The sequence below is a fragment of the Tenrec ecaudatus genome, chromosome 3, assembly GCF_050624435.1.
Source record: "Tenrec ecaudatus isolate mTenEca1 chromosome 3, mTenEca1.hap1, whole genome shotgun sequence".
Classification (NCBI taxonomy): Eukaryota; Metazoa; Chordata; class Mammalia; order Afrosoricida; family Tenrecidae; genus Tenrec; species Tenrec ecaudatus.
In genome coordinates, this window is record NC_134532.1 from 127,951,665 (window position 1) to 127,965,723 (window position 14,059).

Genomic DNA, 14,059 nt, shown 5'->3' on the forward strand with positions numbered 1-14,059 from the left:
AAACTGTTATTAAATGTCAAGTATATCCATACTTCAGAACCATGAGCTATATGGCCAAGTCATTAACTTAGGACATTTGTTTTAGTATAAATACAATATCAATTCTGAGTTAGAGAACAGATATTCACCAGGTACAAGATGCATCAATTGTATACATTTGCTCTCTCTCTGTATCTATCTCCATCTCTATTACTTTCTTTGTGCCAATTTTGATAAAACGTTACACTGTCATTAAATACAGAAGCTATTTCATCTGTTTTATGTTGCTTTAATTAAACTAACCTAGGTTCACATTTTATTTTCTTCAATTTCAAGTAAAATTCAGTAAATGCCTAAGACCTTGCTATTAAAAATTTTATTACAGAAATTGAATATTTTTGTATTTATAATGTATACAATGCCTAAGAGAAATAATAAGGAATTTAATTGGAATACACATATGTACACGAGGGAAAAGATTAATTTTTTATGAAACACGATTATTATAAATTCCTATTTTCAAAAGCAAGGGGTAATGAACCCTAATTAAAATATAACAATTTTCACACACTATTTAAAGTGGGACAAAATTTGGATTACTTATAAAACAAAGGATCAATCTGTATTGGCCCCACGGTGTTATTTATGAGATGAATTTGAAATAAAACCTAGCAGTTAAATAAGCTGTTTTTGATTTTATATTAAATGTTTTTCTTTTTAAAATTAAGTTTTTAAAAAAATGACCCTTAATGCAAATCATATTTCTGGTAAAAGCCATATTTAACCACAACACTCAAGTCTATTAGATCTGCAAAGACCTGAATTATGAAAAACCAAACACAAAGTCTTATTTAAACAGACTGCTAATTGACTTCCAAATCTTCATTAAAGTTAGTACTTGCTTAACCAAATCAAAGAAAATTAGTATATATTTGTAATTATTTGATACCATCTCTAATGAAGTATACCATTGCATTAGGTTGGAAGGATTACCCTTACATTTATTTAGTAAGTAGCTCTCCATTAGAATAAGTTCCTCCTTTGTATAGTAGTTTCCTTCGATGAGACAATTTCTCTTTATTTGGTTTCATTGCTTTTCCCCTCAGGCAAAATACAAAGCGAGAAATTTCATTGATTATCAAACTTTTAATTGGGATAACTTAGATAATTGTCTAGATATAATAAAACTGAAGTCTTAAAAAGAGATGAAAGCTTAATGATGATAATAAAATAAAAACACTTTGGAAAAACTGCTACTCCCCAAGAAAATTTTGTTACTTTTATTTGAAATTTCAACAGAGGCATAATCCAGTGACAACAGAAGCCAAAGCAATTAGACTATGCTTACCAGGTAAGTTAGATGGTTACCAGGTGTGTTGGACCAGGTAGACTAGGGATACAAATTCATAGACACTCATATGTGTGTATGAAAAAGCTTTACATACAAGAGCAATTGAATATTGAGAAAACATCCCAGCCCAGTCTAGATCAAGTTCCTAAGTACAATATTAGCCCATTGTATCTGATATGATCTGTAAGTTCCTCTTCAGACTCACATAATACATGCAATGACAGCAAAGAGGAAGATCTCAGGAAAGTGGGTGGAAAGTTTGGTGGATCCAGTGGCAATAGAAGCATCTCAGTGCTGGAAGGGGTCTCCATGTGGCTCCTTTAGCTCTAGGGTTCTAGCACAGGTCCATGTGTCTTCTCTACAGGAATGTCTCTCAGGGAATGTGTGTCCCACCTCCAGCAAGCTAATTACCTCCTCCACAGCTCCAAATGAGGTCATCAAGCTGCGACCTAATTGACAGGCTAAATTCTACCCCTTCACTCTTAAGTCTCAAATTGACAACAGATTATATAATGACCACACCAGGTAAGTTACTAAGTAAGTTAGATGACTTCAAATATACATTCAGGACATAAAACATAAAAAGTTTTAATGACTATGTATTATAATGGGACCAAATCTTCCCAGGAAGCATTTTCCACAAGTAAAATTTGCAGTTTCGACATAATCCCCAATTCAAATTCCAACATCCTTCTTTGCAGAAATGAAAAAATAGGCAAATATTAAGATGTCATAGTTTATTGGATACCAGAGGTGGGAAGAAGGGTTGGAGAGGAAGACATTATATAGGGGGCACTGAGTTTCTATTAAAAAATAAGGAGATATAATAGAAACAGGTAATAGTGATGGCTATGTAATGTGATAAAATTAATGTCACATAATGCTGGGGGGAAAAAAGAGCCTTTTCAAGTTTTACTTAATGCTCTAAACAAACTGATTACTTCAGTAATTACCCAACCTTTATTTTTCATGTTTAAAACAAATAAAGCCAAAATCTTAGAACAAAAATATTTAACTCGTTTTAATTTTGTTAGAGGTGAATATTATTCTAAGTATGATGATAATAACATTAAATAGTCATCATTCCTTAAATATTACCATAATTTTTTAATCATTGTATTGGGGCTCATACAACTCTTATCACAACCCATACATACATCAATTGTGTAAAGCACACTTATACATTCATTGCCCTCATCATTCTCAAAATTCACCTTCTGCATGGGTTCCTGGAATCAGCTCATTTTCCTCCCCCCCCCGCTCCCCCCTCCCTCATTAACCCATAAGAATTTATAAATTATTATTTTATCTTACCTTACACTGCCCAGTGTCTCCTTTCACCCACTTTTCTGTTGCCCATTCCCCAGAGAGGAGGTTATATGTAGATCCCCTGTGATCGGTTCCCCCTTTCTAATCCCCCTTCCCTCCTGGAATCGCCACTCTCACCATTGGTCCTGAGAGGTTCACCTGTCCTAGGTTCCCTGTTTCAGATCCCATCTGTACCGCTGTGCATCCTCTGGTCTAACCAGGTTTCCAAGGTAGAATTGGGATCATGATAGTTGGGGGGAGGAAGCATTTAAGAACTAGAGGAAGGTTGTGAGTTTCATTGTTGCTACACTGAACCCTGTGTGACTCATCTCCTCCCCACTACCCCTCTGCAAGGGATGTCCAGTTGTCTACCGATGGGCATTGGGTCCCCATCATGCACTCCCCTCATTCACGATGTGATCCCCCCCCCACCTTTGGTGCTTGAAACCTGGTCCCCTGGGCCCTTCATGATCACACATGTTGGTGTGCTGCTTCCAGTAATTCCGCTTCATTATATTGCACTTGATCAACCCCCTATAAGGCATCCTACACTCACCTCACCATTGATTTTAGATCCCTTGTGATTCCCTTGTTCCTGGGTTTGTTGGCATGCCCTTTCCTTTCCCCCACCTCCCCCTCTCCCATGTTCCACCAGAACCTTTTGTCCCATTGTTTTCTCCTCCGGATTGCTTATCCTGCCTATCTTATCTAGATAGACATGCAAAATCATTAATAAGCACAAAAGCAAAACAAAACAATCAAAAAACCCAACAAAAAAGAAAAAACTATAAATAGATCCAGGTATGCTGTTGACCTTTATGAGTGTTTTCTGGTCAAGTCTGATGAGGTGCCACACCCCAGCCCTTGGTATTCCTCAGCATCTTCATTGCTTTGCTCCACTTGCTCTCTGATACACGCCCTTAGTGGTTTGCCAGGGTACAGTGGGGTCAGGGAATCCAGGTTGGATGATCCTTTCAGGACCAGTAGTGTGAGTGGTGATACTGGGAGGGGTTGGAAAGGGAGAACCGATTACAAGGATCTACATGTGACCTCCTCCATGGGGGACGAACAACAAAAAAGTGGGTGAAGGGAAACATCGGACAGGGAAAGATATGACAAAATAATAATTTATAAATTATCAAGGGTTCAGGAGGGAGGTGGGCATGGGGAGGGAGGGGGAAAACGAGGAGCTGATACCAGGGACTTAAGTGGAGAGCAAATGTTTTGGGAATGATGAGGGCAATGAATGTACAAATGTGCTTTACATAACTGATGTTTGTATGGATTATGATAAGGGTTGTATGAGACCCTAATAAAATGATTTTTTAAAAAAGAAAATGTTTTGAGAATAATAATTGCAACAAATGTACAAATGTGCTTAACACATGGATGTATGTATGGTGAAAAAAGCTGTATAAGCCATAAAATGATTTTTAATTTTTTTACCATCTAGGAAACCCAAAGGGGCAACTCTGCTCTCTCCTTCATGTTCTCTATGAGTTGTAACGGACTAACCATGGCAGTGAGTCCAAGGTTTTGAAATTTCAAAAATAATTAAAAATTAACATGTTTTCCTAATAAAATAGCACTGTAATCAGTACTTTCCAATTTTAAGATAAAGTATTTTTATACCAGAAACTAACCCAAAAATTCTATACTGAAAGTACCTTACTTTAAGGCCAAAATAACTGTGGTATCAACTAATCACACTGTGGGATTTTTTTTTCAGGGGAGAACGCGAACGCAGTCCCCCACTACCACAAATTATGCAGTCGAGTTTCCCACATTTGGGGAAATCGCAGGGGTCAGCACATCCGGAGTGCAATGGATAAGCCTCGCCCTGGGAAAACCACCTTCGTGATCATGGTATCTCCCCTGCCAGGTAAGTATAACACACTGTGGGATTTTAATGATTAATCTTGGTAAATAACCAAGTTCAACTCTCTAAAACCATCTCCCTACATTCCCTCTAATACTGTCTATACTAGTGACTAAAGTCATGCTGTCCTGTGCGCATACCAATCTAACACTCATATCAGGGTCTTTTTGCTTACCTCTCCCTAACCAAATATAATTCTGAGACAGCAAATATTTTGTTTTATTCACTGCTATATCCTCAGTGCTAAGTACAGTATCTGCTATAAAACAGATATTCAGTCAAATGAGTAAATGAATCAGAGAATCAGCAGAAATGATTCAAATTTATTTGTATACCTGAGGTTCAGAGTCATTAAGTTTTATATTTTGTGAAATTCACAGAGCTTAAAAATCGTATGACCACATTAATTTTGTCTCCAGATAACTGAATGGTAAGATGCCCATCCAGGTACAGCAAGCTATAGCAAGTGAAGGAAGACTAGGTGAAGAAGCAGAGAGAACTATCCTCAAAAACTTGTTGACGTTTCAAAAAAACTCCTGGACAGAGATAGTGCCAATGGGCTATTGGTTTAGAGATATTGTTTACTTGTCTAATAAGCATTCCATTTATATCTCTCTTAAAATAAAATGTATCCTTCCTTGGAGAAGAAAAATTGTCCCTAGAACAACTGCCTTTTACCAGTAATAGATCTCAGCTATGCCACTTGAAAGGATTAAAAAAACCACAGTGAATGACAGTTGCTATAGAAAGAATGTTTAAATTGGAAGTACTACTAGGACCAGCCTTCACTCCAGTCTTTTACGTGGCAGATAGAAGGAAGAAGCCTGCTTATTCAACAAATATTTAGTATGCGCCTATTCTAAAGAAGTTCATTCACTTCAAACTGCAGTGTATATAGTGGTGTGTGTGTGTGTGTGTGTGTGTGTGTGTGTGTTTTGAAATGTGCTTCTAAAAGAACCCTATCTAAAGATCTATAAAAAAGAAAACTGGAATTAGATTTATAAGATGATGATATACAAGTATTATTACTATGCTAGCATCAAAATTGTTTTAATTCATGATTACTAGTAAATAGTCATCAATATTAGGAATCTCTGATGGCATAGTGGTCACAAGGTTAGCAGTTCAAATCCATCCACCAGAAATTCTGAGGAAGACAGATGAGACCGACTGTTCACATAAAGATTTAGAGCCTTCCACGCTGTCTCACAGAGCGCCATGAACTGGAATTGTCTCCATCGCAATTATTTGGTTTGGGGGTAAAAAAGATCATCTTTATCACTGTTACTAACCTAATATTTGATATGGCTGTGGTGTACTGTTTAAAGACCTTTACATGTGCTAATTTATTTAATTCTCTCAACATTCTCATCATGTAAGTACTACTTTTACTCCTATTTCACAGGTGAAGAAACTGGAGTAAAAAGTTAGGTAATTTCTGCTCTAAGATTTGCATTCACAATTACTGTACCAAATAGCATGTAGAGTTGTTTTATTCCTAAAATGATACTCTAAGAGAAAATACAAGACTTTAAAGGTCCTTGGAGGGGAAAAAAAATCAATATATAGAGAAATTTAACTCATCATTTTCATAATTCAAAGTTGCCTTAAGGTTTCTTTTTCTTAATTTAAAGCAAGAAAATAAATTGTTGATAGATTACTTTAACTATTAAGATAAATTCAGTAAGAAAACTGCACCTAAAAGAATGTTTTTACACATAGTACTGGAAATGTAATAATGTTACACATATTCAAAAGTTAGTTTGTAAGGCATTATACCCACTGCTTAGTAACATGGAAGGTTCCAAAGATGAGCTCACTGTGTGAAAGTTACTGTTATCCAAAGAGAAAAACCAAATCAGATCACAAAATGGAAAATGACTACATCATTACAAAACAACTGTGTAGCATGACACAATCAGCAAATTACACCAATATGTAACAGACAAAAAACTGAGAATACGGCCCAGCCAAGGTGACACATAACCTTAGCCATCCCACCAAGTATTTCTCTTGTGTTTGTTACTGCCACGTGTACGTTGGCACAAAATAGACATTTTTACCATTATTGTAAACGTGAAGTGTCAGATAACAAAATACTCATTAAGTAAAGTGTAGCTATACTTTGCAAACATACCACAAAATACAGAAAAACACACAACTATTCCCTGAATTTATCAAGATTGATCTTAAAGTATGAGGTTACATCATTTATTAAGATGCTGTGATTTACTACTACAGACCAACAGCTCTAAGATATTAATGACCCTATCATTCATTAACAGTATTTTTATGCATAATAACTAAATTTAATAAGTAGTGTCAACTGTCACCCTTCTCTAATGCTAATCAAGTGATGTCTATGAAAACTCAAAAATAAAAAACAATTAAATTTATAAACACCCTCATCGTGGAATAACAAAAAGGTCACCAAACGTAATTCTTGGCTCTGGTTGTATTTAACCAACCAACTGGCTAAAACATACTTTTCAAAAATAGACACATTTACAGTCTTTTTCAGCTCAAGTGTCCTGGTCTAGGATAAACATCCTAACACTCACTTGGTCTTTGAGGCAGACTCTTAACAAATGTATTGCTAGCATAATTTGTAAACAACTCCTGAATGTGTACACAACATTTCCTTATTAAAGTAGAAAAGGTCATAACATCACAAGGAAATGAAAACAGAAGCCATCTGGGAGACATGCTATTTCTAACAGTGAAAATTAAAAGAAAAAAATTCAAATGAACAATTTTTTAATGTAACTGCTATGCAAAAGGAATGAAAAAATGTTATATAACTTTTGAAAACAAGCACATATGAAAAGTGTTTTATTTACAAACAATCACTTTGGAAGCTCTATGCTTCATTGCCCCAAAATATTTAGAATTCTTTCCCTGGAATGTCCATTAACACCAATTTGCAAACATACCAGCCTGTAGATATGGTCATTACAGTAGTAATGAGACCCACTTTCTCTAGCTTAGCTCTAATCCACAGGCACCAAATACTTCCCGAATCCCCCGCAATCTCACCCCGACATGCTCTTTCTCCCTGTCACTAACTAACCTCCTGAGTTCTCACGAGCTCTCACTGAGGCACTAGACACTTAGCCGCCTTCATTTCACTGCTGTCCTCCTTGCTCTCTGTGCTGCACACTGGCCTCCTGTCTGTTTCTTGAACTTAACCAGCTCTTTCCCGTTTCAGGGCCTTTGCATTAGATGCTTCTCCCCTAGCTTTTCCCATGACTCGCTTCCTAATCTTCAATCAATCAGAAAGACCTTCCTCAAACATTCAATCTAAAGTGAAACCCTTTCCTGAGACACCCATCGCCTCCTCCCAATTACTGTCTATCAATCATCTAATTACATAGCTTATTTACTTATGAATTATCAACTATCATTCCCCTTACAGGAATACAAAGCTGCTAATAGTACCAACTTTGCTTTGTTGGCCTGTTTTTCAGTGACAACAGCAAGCATTCAAGACTAAATCAATGACTCCATCCACACATGTAGGTAGAACATATTCTTCTAGCCACTGCTATTCCTCTGCTGCCTCCATGGATTCTACAGATCTCAGTCAAGAAATTCCTGCTAGCCTGGCCCAGGCTGTATGGTCACTGGGGTCTTTCCATTTTTAGAGCTAATTATGTATATTTTCCTATATCCAAACTCCTTCCTACATCTGATACTCTATGTGTCCTTAGGTCAGAAAAGAGAGAAACATCCTCTTTACCCAAGATCTGGTACCATTTACAGTAAGAGTCAGTGAATATGTAATGACTAATACTTTCATTGTTCTGACCTAAGTTCCGAAAAAGGGCAAGGTCAGGAAACAACACCAAGAGGTTAGTCATTCAAAGCCACCAGTCACTTTAGAGTTGGAGAGCGAGGGGATGGATGATGAGGCTGTCTACTCCCATAAAAACTTCAAGCCTCAGAAACTCTCTAGAGTCACTATGAATTAGAATGGCAGTGTGCTGAGAAGGACTTTTAGTGGTGTACTGGATTAAATGATGGGCTGCTAAGCACAAGATAGTTCAAGCACAGCAAGTATTTCTCAGGACAAAAGCGAGGCTGATACCCTCATAAACATTTTCTTGAGGGCACACAAAGGAGCCATTCTACTCTGTTGTATAGGGTTGCTATGTGTCAGAATTGACTCAATGGCAGTAGGTTGGCTTTTTCTCTCTCCTGAATTCCTTCCCATGAGGCTCCTTAATCTTTCATGTAAACAGGATCCACACACAAAAGCATCCCACTTAATGCTCACCTAACTCCATATATGCACAAACAAGGCGGCGTGCACAGGCACACCGAGTACACATCACATTTTGCTTTGTTTAAAGGAGCACCTTTCATAAAATGTTCTAGCGGTGCAGATGAGTAGAGAAAAGGTAAAAGTTCCATTAAGCTCACTGCCCAGAGCAGTTCCTAAATCCTGAAAGTTTTATTTCCTTCTGTAATTGCTAGATTTACAGACTGGTCTTACTTGGGGCTGGGCTCAGTTCTGGGACTCATCAACTAATTTAAAACCTTTACAAGGACAATGCTGGGGGTGTGGAGTAGCCCTCAAATTATCATAGTAAGAATATAAAGGACTAGCTTCTAGATCCACAATATTCCAAGGGAAAAATGTTGGAATTTTTCCAGGAACTTTTACAAGGCCCCTTATATCCTTTTACATCTATTTCAAAAGCTGACGTGTAAGTGTAGGTTGCCCCTTGTTGTTGCTGACACTAACAGACACCAGGACAACCAGGGGGTCAATTTAGAAGAACAAATTCCAGCTGACACAGGGGTAGACTCTGTACCTTTGAAGGCCAGCAGTGCGATTACACAATATTAGCTCAAGGGCATTTCCTAGAAACTGGAATCCTGATCAGGATTAGAAAGTAAACCATAATGTCTCATCAGTTAATTCTCACTATCATGGGTATTAACAACAAAAAATAGAAAATGAAACTTAAAATTTTCCCACTTATTTTCTGTTATAATGCTGGCCTGGTGGTGCTGTTGGGTAAACGTTGGACTGTTTAGAGCAAAACTAGTGGTTCAAACCCACCAGTTACTCCAGTTACAGGAGAAAGATGAGGCTATATTCTTCCATAATGATTTAGTCTTGGAAACCCTATATTGGGTAGAGATGAGTTAAGATAGACATGAAGGCAATCCGTTTTTGGTTGGCTTTACCATAATGATCAATTAACATTACTGATCATGTACTGGGAATTCCAACATGATTTTGAATAAGGTCCATGCTGGTTTTCTTTGTTTAGAAGTTCATGATTTAACAAAAGACCTACTTAGGAGACCCTAGGGGGTGCAAAAGGGAGCCCTGATAGGTAGCGTATTGGATTCTGGGCAGCAAACAACCACCAGGCACTCAAGGGAAAAAGATAAGAGTTTATTACTCCCATAAAGAACTACAGTTTTAGAAACTCAGAAGGGCAGTTCTATCCTACAAGGTCACTATGAGTCAGAATCACCTTGATGGCAGTAAGTTTTGGAATATAAAGAACAAAAAAAGGTAAACTGGTCTCTGGTCTAGGGTTTTAAAGACTAGTTTCTCTCAACTTTGAGGTTATCATTCTAGCTTATTCATGAGGTTTAAAACAAAATCTAGTCCAAGAACTCCTCTACAAGGCTCTGGTAATTCAATATTCATGTAGGATACCAATTTCAAAGTACTCCAAATCTTTTCACTTCACTAACCTTTTTCACAACAGTATCTATAGTATAACAAACAGAACTACTGTATATACTCGTGCTGAAAACTGGGGTTCGGCTTATACATTGGTCAGTGGTACCCCAGCGAGGTTTAACATCTCGTGGGTGATTGCCGTTCCTCCATTGTTCATTCAAAGCCCCGCTGACACTGCAGGACTTTGAATGTTTGTTTACTCACATCTAACCAATCAGAGCCGTCCTATGACGTGGACGGCTCCAATACACAGAAGCACCCGCAGTGATTCACGTACGCTGGCAGCTGAACTGGTAAGGATGTGCTGTAGCTGCACTCCGTCTCTCCCCTCTGGTCTCCATGTTAATTCACATCCTTGCATTTCCCACCCTAGGCTTATACTCAAGTCAATCAGTTTTTCTGGTTTCCCAGGTAATAATTAAGTACCTCGGCTTATACTTGGGTCGGCTTATATTCGGGTATATATGGTAAGTCTATAGACATATATTTCCAAAACTACCACCAATCAATAGTACTCACTGCAATCTGACAAGTGGGAAAAGACCAGTGCTTGGGAAAAAGCAGCATGTCACATTATTTAATCAATGACAGCCTACATTCCAAGTAGCTAAGCCCCTGTCTTTTTGCCAAAATGATCTATGTAATAAAATCTGTATAATAAAAAACATTTTGTGAAACGCAAGTATGCAAAAAAATTTTAATAAAAAAAGGCAAGTATGCAATATTGTTAGGTAACCGATCAAAAGTACTGTTTCCTTCAAGTCTAAAACCACATAAAAGAAAAACGTCTGAAAGGGGAACCCGCCACAAGGTTGGATACATAGACCCCCCTACCCTGAAGGGGACAAATAACAGAAATGTGGGCGAAGGGAGACCATGGACAGTGTAAGAAACAAAATAATGTCAACAATACATAATTGATCGAGGACTCACAAAGGTAGGAGGGGGAAAAGGAGGAACTTATACCAAGGGTTCAAGTAGAAAATGTTTTGGAAATGATGATGGCAATATATGTACAAATATGCTTGATACAATGGAATCTTATAAGAGCTTAAGAGAGCATCTAATAAAATGATTTAAAACATCTCTGGTATCCTCATTCTTTTTTGGTTCTATGGTTATATATATATATATATATATATATAATTTAATTAAACAAGCCTAGACATAGTGAAAAAATATAGTGTGCCATAACATTGGTATATCTTGCGAATGCTTGACCCACTGTGCTATAGAACACTCTACAAATTCATTGGCTAAAAAATGTTGATAATAAAAATGAGATGAGGCTCATAGAGTGAATTCCACGATGTGAAATATCAAGCACTATGGTAAACTGAGGACTTGGTAGAAAGTATTTGACCATATTTCTACGTTTGCAACCACGGGCATAGAAAACTAGTCCATTTGATCTCCATTGTTGTGAGTCAGAAATGCCTTCAAATACACATTTTCCAGGCAGAATAATGTACCTCCTGAAATAGCCCTCCACTGAAGAGAATTCTTACAGGAGCAACCATAATAGATGAATCATTTCTGTGTCTGGTTATTTCACTCTGGAGGAAGGTTAGCTACAGGCAAGAGCAATCAGGTTCTATAGCCAAATCAGCATAAAATGGAGCAAACTCTGTTTTGACATCTATTGGTGATACTGATCAGAGATTACTTCTCCTGGGGAGGGCTGGGGGGGTATATTTCGAAGTCAACTAGTAGTAGGTCAAGACAATGACTTAACTCATTGCTTGTTCATTATGTTACCCACTTAGGATATTACCCATCGACTACGTAATATGTTAGCTGAATGACATGCATGCCTTATGAAAGATCTGTAAGCCTCATTATATCCACCCATTAGAAAATACATTCACTTTCCGTCTTGATGTGGGACAAGGAGACCTGTGACCTGCTATCTGTCTTTAATATTTTCCATAATCACAAAGTCACTCCTAAGGATCCATTCCAGTGTTGGAGACCCCCATATACCCAACAAAGCACCTCATGATGGTCTACCTCCTTGTCACATCAGATAGAGGGAACCAGAGAAGAGTGGGGGTGCAAAACTACACAGTATCAGGCTACTGGGAAAGCTGCAGAGAATAATCTTGATCCATTAAATTTATTTGCTTAATTTTTCAAAAACTCTGACAAAGTACTAAGCAGAAAAACACTTTAAAAAATATTTTACCCTTTTCCTTTTTTTTTAACTGGCAGGAACCATGGAGGCTGTCGCGGAGAAGAAGAAGGTCCCTGTTGTTCCAGAGACACTTAAGAAAAAGCGAAGGAATTTCGCAGAACTAAATATCAAACGTTTAAGAAAGAAGTTTGCCCAAAAGATGCTTCAAAAGGCAAGGAGGAAGCTGATCTACGAGAAAGCTAATTTAAACCCAAACCTGTATGTATGGGGGTAGGGGGATGTAGAGTCCTGCGGGGCTGATGAGAGGTTTGAAGTATTTTTTTAATCATTTTATTAGGGGCTCATACAACTCTTATCACAATCCATACATACATCAATTATGTAAAGCACATTTGTACATTCATTGCCCTCATCATTCTCAAAACATTTGTTCTCCACTAAGCCCCTGGCATCAGCTCATTTTCCCCTCCCTCCCCACTCCCCTCTCCCTCATGAACCCTTGAAAATTTATAAATTATTTTGTCATATCTTGCCCTGTCCGACATCTCTTCACCCACTTTTCTGTTGTCTGTCCCCCAGGGAGGAGGTCACATGTAGATACTTATAATCGGTTCCCCCTTTCCAACCCACCCTCCCTCCATGCTCCCAGTATCACCACTCACACCACTGGTCCTGAAGGGATCAGCCGCCCTGGATTCCCTGTTTCCAGTTCCTATCTGTACCAGTGTACATTCTCTGGTCTAGCCAGACTTGCAAGATAGAATTGGATCATGATAGTGGGGGGGAGGGGTGGCATTTAGGAACTAGAGGAAAGTTGTATTTTCCATGGTTGCTACATAGCACCCTGACTGGCTCATCTCTTCCCCAAGACCCCTCTGCAAGGGGATGTCCAGTGGTCTACAAATGGGCTTTGGTTCTCCACTCCTCACTACCCCCTCATTCACTATAAGATTTTTTGTTCTGATGATGCCTGATACCTGATCCCTTCAACATCTCGTGATCCCACAGGCTGGTGTGCTTCTTCCATGTGGGCTTTGTTGCTTCTGAGCTAGATGGCTGCTTGTTTACCTTCAAACCTTTAAGACCTCAGGCAGTATATCTTTGATAGCCGGGTACCATCAGCTTTCTTCGCCATATTTGCTTATTCACCCGCTTTGTCTTCAGCGGTTGTGTTGGGAAGGTGAGCATCATAGAATGTCAATTTAATAGAAGAAAGTATTCTTGCATTGAGGGAGTACTTGAGTGGAGGGCCAATGTCCTTCTGCTACCTTAATACTAAATTTATAAATATATGCACATAGATCTATTTCCCCATCCTCATATATATTTGCATATGTACGTCTTTGTCTAGACCTCTATAAATGCCCTTTTCCTCCCAGCTCTTTCCTTTATTTTCTTTTGACTTTCCTCCTGGTCCACTGTCATGCTCCGTCCCCACCAGGGTTTCAGCAATTCCTCTTGGTTACATTACCTTTGGTCATGCCCTACCAGACCTCTCACACCCTCCTCACCACCGATTTGGATCACTTATTGTTCCCTTGTCCTTGGGTTTGTTAACACCACTACCTTTCCCCCCACACCCCACCTCCCCCTCTCCCATGTCCCCCTGAACTATCGGTCCCGTTGTTCTCTCCTCCAGATTGTTCATCCAGTCTATCTTATTTAGACAGACCTGCAGAGATAATAACATGAACACAAACA

The 14,059-nt window shown here is 38.4% G+C and overlaps 1 protein-coding gene and 1 non-coding gene across 8 annotated transcripts in view; both read right to left on the reverse strand.

Annotated features, from left to right (window-relative positions):
- The window catches only part of PDLIM5 (PDZ and LIM domain 5), a 215,229-nt gene that overhangs the window by 189,707 nt on the left and 11,463 nt on the right, over positions 1 to 14,059 (reverse strand). The gene's annotated exons all lie outside the window — the stretch shown is intronic.
- Positions 4,365 to 4,528, reverse strand: LOC142443913 (U1 spliceosomal RNA). Its single transcript, XR_012783638.1, has one exon. It is a non-coding gene; the product is annotated as a U1 spliceosomal RNA (small nuclear RNA).